We start from the raw sequence: 7,009 nt of genomic DNA, 5'->3' as shown, positions 1-7,009 counted from the left end.
CCACACCCAGCTAATTTTTGTATTTTTAGTAGAGATGGGGTTTCACCATGTTGTCCAGGCTGGTCTTGAACTCCCGACCTCAGGTGATCCACCCACCTCTGCCTCCTAAAGTGCTGGGATTACAGGCGTAAGCCATGGCACCCCACCAAAAAGACATTTTATAAGGCACTTGGAGAATTTTCAACATATTAAGAATAAAATAATACCAAGGAGGAAGCATTGCTTGTTTTGTTAAATATAATAAAGGTTATCTAAGATTATACCTGTATTTGTGGGAGTGGGTACTTCCCCCTCAATGACAGCAATTAAAAGGAGGAGAAAACAGAAATTAGTGAAATCCTGATGAATGTTGAATGCTGATTGATGGAAATATGGGATTATTTGATTATGTATTTATTTATTTTTATTTTATTTATTTATTTATTTTGAGATGGAGTCTCACTCTGTCCCCAGGCTGGAGTGCAATGGTGCGATCTCGGCTCACCACAACCTCCACCTCCTAGGTTCAAGTGATTCTCCTGCCTCAGCCTCCTGAGTAGCTGGGATTACAGACATTGACCACCACCCCCGGCTAATTTTGTATTTTTAGTAGAGACGGGGTTTCTCCATGTTGGTCAGGCTGATCTCAAACTCCCAACCTTAGGTGATCCGCCCACCTCAGCCTCCCAAAATGCTGGGATTACAGGCATGAGCCACCAGGCCCAGTGCCTGGAGACATTTCTACTGTTACCTTACCACTGAGGTAAAGTATCTCCATGATTACCTCCAGTATCTCCATGATTACCTTCATCTACCCCTGAGAGATTGGGCCTGCCAATCGACACCGCAGCCGTCCAGAGACTGGCAGGCCTTGGCCTGAGGGTCTGTAGGGTGAGTGACCTGCAAGACTCACAAAAGGTGAAGCCGACAGAGATACCTACCGACTGAGTGCTGTGCCCCCTGGTGCCAACAAGAAAGCTGAGGCTGGGGCTGGGTCAGCAACTGAATTCCAGTTTACAGGCGGATTTGGTCATGGATGTAGTCAGCCACCTCAGTAAAACTGGAGAAGATTATTTTGCAACGAATAAATTTACAGCCAATAAAAAAAAGAAAAGGAGATCTTGTCATTTGTGACAACATGGGCGGACCTGGAGGACATTGTGCTGAATGAAATAAGCCAGACACAGAAATAAAACTATGGCAGCTGGGCGTGGTGCCTCATGCCTGTAATCCTTGCACTTGGGGAGGCTGAGGAGGGTGGATCATGAGGTCAAGAGATCAAGACCATCCTCGCCAACATGGTGAAACCCCTTCTCCACTAAAAATACAAAAATTAGCCAGGCGTGGCAGTGTGTGCCTGTAGTCCCAGCTACTTGGGAGGCTGAGGGAGAAGAATCGCTTGAACCCAGGAGGCAGAGGTTATAGTGAGCCGAGACCGCGCCACTGCACTCCAGCCTGGGTGACAGAGCGAGACTCCGTCTCAAAAGCAAAGCAAAAAATAAATAAACTATGGCGTGATCTCACATATATGTGAAATCTTAAAAGATTGAATACATAGAAGAGAGAGTAGAATGGTGATCAACAGGGGCTGGGAGGCGGGAGAGTGGGGAGATGTTGGTAAAATGGCACAAAGTTACCGTTATACCTGCTGTACAAGTATAGTCTCCTTCACTCAGATGATCACTACTTAGACCAAGCTTGTCTGACCCACAACCTGCAGGCTGCATACATCCTAAGACAGCTTTGAGTGCAGCCCAACATAAATTCATAAACTTTCTTAAAACATGAGATTTTTTTGCATTTATTTATTTATTTAGAAAGAGTCTTTTGCTCTGTCACCCAGGCTGGAGTTCAGTGGCGTGGTCTCCGCTCACTGCAACCTCCACGTCCTCCGTATCTCGGCTCACTGCAACCTCTGCCTCCGGGGTCAAGCGATTCTCCTACCTCAGCCTCCTGAGTGGCTGGGATTACAGGCGTGCTGCCACCACACCCGGCTAATTTTTATATTTTTAGTAGAGACAGGGTTTAACCATGTTGGTCAGGGTGGTCTTGAATGCGTGACCTTGTGATCTGCCTGCCTCTGCCCAAAGTGCTGGGATTACAGGTGTGAGCCACCGTGCCCGGCCCAGTTTTGCTTTTTTCTTTTTTAAGGTCATCAGCTGTTTGTTAGTGTTAATGTATTTTATGTGTGGTCCAAGACAATTCTTCCAGTGTGGCCCAGAGAAGCCAAAAGATTGGTTACCCCTGATTTAGACTGAGGCCTTAGCTTGATCTTAGCCATTTCCCCAGGGAGCCTGCACTGGCCGGGTCGCACTAGGGGAGGTAAGCCCGTCATCTGCTCCTGTAGGCCACTGTTCTGCGGCATCAGAACACCCAGGACTGCTGGGCGCAGTGGTTCATGCCTATAATCTCAACACTTTAGGAGGCCAGGAAAATCGCTTGAGCCCAGGAGTTTGAGAGATCATCCTGGGCAACACAGTGAGACCCCTGCCTCTACAAAAACATGGAAAAAATGAGCCGGGCGTGGTGGCCCATGCGTGTAGTCTCAGCTACTGGGTAGGCTGAAGTTTGAGGATCACTTGAGACTGGGATTTGTAAGAGACTGCAATGATCCCTAATTGTGCCACCGCATTCCACCGCCCAGGTGAGGCGACAGAGTGAGACCCCGTCTCAAAACAAACAACAGCAAAAAAACCCACTCAGGACACCTAGTAACATGACTCTTGCAGTGTCTGTCCTATGATTAGATTTATAAACGCCCTCCTCAGTGAAAGCAGAGACTGAAGCTATCCAACCGTTTGACCAACGCCTTAGTTAGCATAGTATCTTGTACTGTAATTGCTTATAAACAATTGAAACTAATGAAAGGAATGCCACAGGACACAGCCCACGGCACTGAAGAAAGTGCTGTGTTTTGAAGGAAAGATCTTTGACCCTGGAGGGGAAACGACATAAATAGAACACTCAGAGGTAATGGGAAGACTGGCTGCCTAGCTGGCCTTATTTCATTCCTGCAGGTGAGAAGATGGCATGTCCGGCCCCCTGCTGGCTCCCCTCCCCCCAAAGGCCCCTCTTCCTATCAAGTTAACTGCATTTTTTTTTTCCCTCCCACACTTAATGACCACCCATCCCTCCAGGCCCCATTTTCTCTTTTCCTCCCTTCCACACCCCGGGCACCCCGAATCACTCTACTTAGGCAGACTGGAGCTGTAATAAAAGCAAACTATTTGGATTCAAGTAGACGTTACATGGGTTGGAATCCAGACTTACTGCTTACTTCCTACCAGTGTAACCTGGTTGAGATAAATCATTTAACCCTCTAACTGACAAGGATTCAGGACCCAAGGAAAACACCCATCACCTCCCTGCCTTTTTGGAAAGACGGGAAGAATGTAGAAAGCTAATGGGATATTTTGGTATTAAATAACACAGATTTCTTTGGACACAAAAATTCAAGATCTTCCAAACATTGATTTGCGTTTTTTATCCTTAGGCCTGTTTGGTTTTCGGGCAGCGGATTATACTGAATGTTGTGCATAACGGACCACAGGTGAGCAAGGCTGCCTTGGAAGTCTTTTCCTTATACGTAAATTATATTTACATATAAAACTTAGAGACAGGTCTCTGTAGCACAGGCTGGAGCGCAGTGTCGAGACTAGCTGGCACCAGGCGCGGTGGCTCACGCCTGTAATCCTAGAGGCTGAGGTGGGCAGATTGCCTGAGCTCAGGAGTTCAAGACCAGCCTGAGCAACATGGAGAAACCTCGCCTCTACTAAAAAGAAACGGAAAGAAAAGAGAAAAGGAATCCTTGCTGAAATTGCAAGGAATTTTCCCATAGCCTTATATTTAATGTAAAAATTTTAAAACAGCCTAGATATTGAGAGTGATTTAATAAATTATACTGTACTTACATGATGCTGTATGACTCTAAGAGGTACTAAATAGAGTATATATAGAGAGAATATATATATATAAAGTATATATATACAGTGTGTATATATATATAAATAGAGTATATATATATAAAGAGAGAGAGAGTACTAAATATATTCTCTAGGTTTACAGTATACTTTTTGAAAAAATATACTGCTGCTGAGGCTGGAGGATGTCTTAAGCCCAGGAGTTCAAGACCAGTCTGGACAACTTAGCGAGACTGTCTCTATGATAAAAAAAAATTAGCCAGAATGGTGGTCCATGCCTGTAGTACCAGCTACTTGGGAGTCTGAAGAGGGAGGATTGCTTGAGCCCAAGAGCTTGAGGCTGCAGTGAGCTATGATAGCAACACTGCACCCTAGCCTGGGCAACAGAGTGACACTCCCTCTCTAAAAAAACAAAAAGAATGTCTCAATATACATACTTTAGAATATGATTACAATCATCCTTCAGTATCTGCAGAGGATTGGCTCCAGGACTCCCTTGGATAACAAAATTCAGATGGATTCTCAGATCCCTTACAGTTTACCTCAATATGGGGGGGTTCTGCCTCACCTGATGGAAAATATTCCATTAGTGATTGGTTGAATCCTGGGATACAGACTTTGATTTCCGGATGGTGCAGAAAAAAGAAAAGAAAAGAATCCTGGGATGCAGAACTTGGCAAATACTGAGGGCTGACTGTATTTTTGGGTGATAGTATTATGATTTCCTACTCTGTATGTTTAGATATTTTTATACTATGATGTTTGTGTAAAAGTAACATAGACATTAATTCCATATATTCCATATATTTACATATATTCTTATTTTTTCCTGTACTTGCTTTTTTTTTTTTTTTTAATTGTAAGAAATGTCAAAGCTAGGCAGAGTGACTCATGCCTGTAATCCCAGAGCATTGGGAGGCTGAGGCAGGAGGTTCACTTGAGACCAGGACTTCAAGACCAGCCTGGGCAGTATACTGAGACCCTTGTCTCTACAAAAGATGAAAAAAAAAAAAACAAAAAACAGCCTGGTGTGGTGGTGTGCACCTGTAGTCCCAGCTACTCGAGTGGCTGAGGCAGGAGGATCACTTGAGCCCAGGAGGTAGAGACTGCAGTAAGTCATGATTGCACCACTGCACTCCAGCCTGGGTGACAGAGCGAGGTCCTGTCTATAAAACTAAGTACTTAAACCCAATTTTATAAAAGGAAATTTCAATCATATGTGCAAGTAAAACGAATAGCAAAGATCTCTTGAATCACTCATTTTCAACAGTCATGTACATGTGGCCAATCTTGTTTCATCTGCCCTTGCTGGTCCTGAGCTCCTATACTTAGACTCTTTTATGGTTAATCATATCATTTGAAGACATCATGTCATTTGATCCAAAGATACTTCAGCATATATCTCTAAAAGATAAAGAGTCTTTTTTAAAATAACAGTAATATAGCCTGTAGTCCCAGCTGCTTTGGGGGCTGAAATGGGAGGACCACTTGAGCCTGGGAAGTCGAGGCTGCAGTGAACGGTGTTTGCACCACCACATCAAGCCTTGTTGACAAAACTGAGACCCTGTCTCAAAAAATGAAATAAAATAAAATAACAGTAATAGGCCAGATGTGGTGGCTCATGCCTGTAATCCCAGCACTTTGGGAGGTTGAGGTGGGAGTGTCAGAGGTGTCTGAACCAGAGCAACTCCATCTTGAGTAGGGGCTGAGTAAACTAAGGCTGATATCTACGGGACTACATTCCCAGATACTTACTCATTGTAAGACATTGGATGAGATAGGAGGTCGGCACAAGATACAGGCCATAAAGACCTTCCTGATAAAATAGTTTGTAGTAAATAACCCGGCCAAAACCCACCAAAACCGAGATGGCGATGAGAGTGACCTCTGGTTGTCCTTACTGCTACACTCCTATTAGTGCCGTGACAGTTTACAAATTCCATGGCAACATCAGGAAGTTATTCTATATGGTTTAAAAAGGGGAGACATGAATAATTCACCCCTTGTTTAGCATATCATCAAGAAATAACCATAAAAATGGGCAACCAGCAGCCCTTAGGGTGCTCTATAGAGTAGCCATTCTTTTATTCCTTTACTTTCTTAATGAACTTGCTTTTACTTTACGGACTCGCCCTGAATTCTTTCTTGCATGAGATCCAAGAACCCTCTCTTGGGATCTGGATCGAGACCTACTCCAGTAACAGGAGGATCACTTGAGGCAGGAGTTCAAGACCAGCCTGGGCAATATATTGAGACCCCCCATCTCAAATTTAAAAAAAAAAGTAACAGTAATATCATAATCACTCTTTAAAAATTAAATGTAATTTCAGTATCATCACATATCTTTTCTCCTTTCAAATTCTGCAGGCTGCCTCAAAATTTGTGTGTTTTAGAGTTAGTTTGTTTAACTCAGGCTCCAAACAAGATTTACAGATTAATGTATTCTTAATACTAATAAGCAATGCCAAGGGGTAACTGTGATCAAGTATATATGCACGCATGTCCTCATATTACAGGTGAGAAAAATAAAATTCAAGGAGATTATAAATTGCTTGCTCAGGGTTGTGGAGCTAATAAATGGCAGAGCATGACTGAAACAATTTAGAATCGGGAAAGATATTAGCAATCTATTGATGAGATATAGGCTTGGGTCTCCTCTACAGATAAAAGGCAGTGTAAGTACCCGGGGTGTGTCTGAGAGCACTCAGGGAGTATGTGAAGAGGCAACCAGAACACAGCACTCTACAGTCCTCTGATGGTCTTCATCTCTGTTCTTTTCCCAGAAAATATTAAACATTTAAAATATTTTAAAACTCTATTATCGTTTAGAGGATTGAAAACATTCAGTTTCACCTTTTTGTTTGTTTTTGAGGCAGAGTCTCGCTCTGTCGCCCAGGCTGGAGTGCAGTAGCATGATCTCGGCTCACTGCAACCTCCGGTTCCCGGGATTCTCCTGTAATTTTCTGTCTTTTTAGTAGAGATGGGGTTTCGCCGTGTTGCCCAGGCTGGTCTCCAACTCCTGAGGCGATCCGCCCGCCTCAGCCTCCCAAAGTGCTGGGATTACAGGCGTTGGCCACGTGCCTGGCCACTCAGTTTCATTTTTTTTTTTT

The sequence above is a fragment of the Colobus angolensis genome, unplaced genomic scaffold (genome assembly GCF_000951035.1).
Source record: "Colobus angolensis palliatus isolate OR3802 unplaced genomic scaffold, Cang.pa_1.0 Scaffold5, whole genome shotgun sequence".
In the NCBI taxonomy this organism is placed as follows: domain Eukaryota; kingdom Metazoa; phylum Chordata; class Mammalia; order Primates; family Cercopithecidae; genus Colobus; species Colobus angolensis.
The sequence above is the reverse complement of the archived record's forward strand: the minus strand, read 5'-3'. Positions refer to the sequence as shown.